Here is a 313-nt window from a genome sequence, read left to right as displayed (position 1 = left end):
TGATGCAGTCATTTGAAATAATTATTATAAAATTATTCACAACTGTGAATCTAGTTATCATCTAAAGTGAAGCAAAAGAAAAGCAAAAAAAGAAAAAACTTTTATTCTGTTATTATACAGTTATAATGCAAAATTTGAGTGTGTGTTCTACTTGGGGGATTCTGGGTGAGCCCAACTTTCCTGGCTACTAGTAAGGAACAAGACCTATCTACTAAATAGACTTCTAAATTCTCCAAAACCAGTCACTAACATTAGCCACTCTAAGTTTCCTCCCAGATAGCCATGCTGACAGAACAAGAGAGTGTGAACAGGC

The sequence above is a fragment of the Pteropus vampyrus genome, unplaced genomic scaffold, assembly GCF_000151845.1.
Source record: "Pteropus vampyrus isolate Shadow unplaced genomic scaffold, Pvam_2.0 Scaffold45, whole genome shotgun sequence".
In the NCBI taxonomy this organism is placed as follows: domain Eukaryota; kingdom Metazoa; phylum Chordata; class Mammalia; order Chiroptera; family Pteropodidae; genus Pteropus; species Pteropus vampyrus.
The sequence above is the reverse complement of the archived record's forward strand: the minus strand, read 5'-3'. Positions refer to the sequence as shown.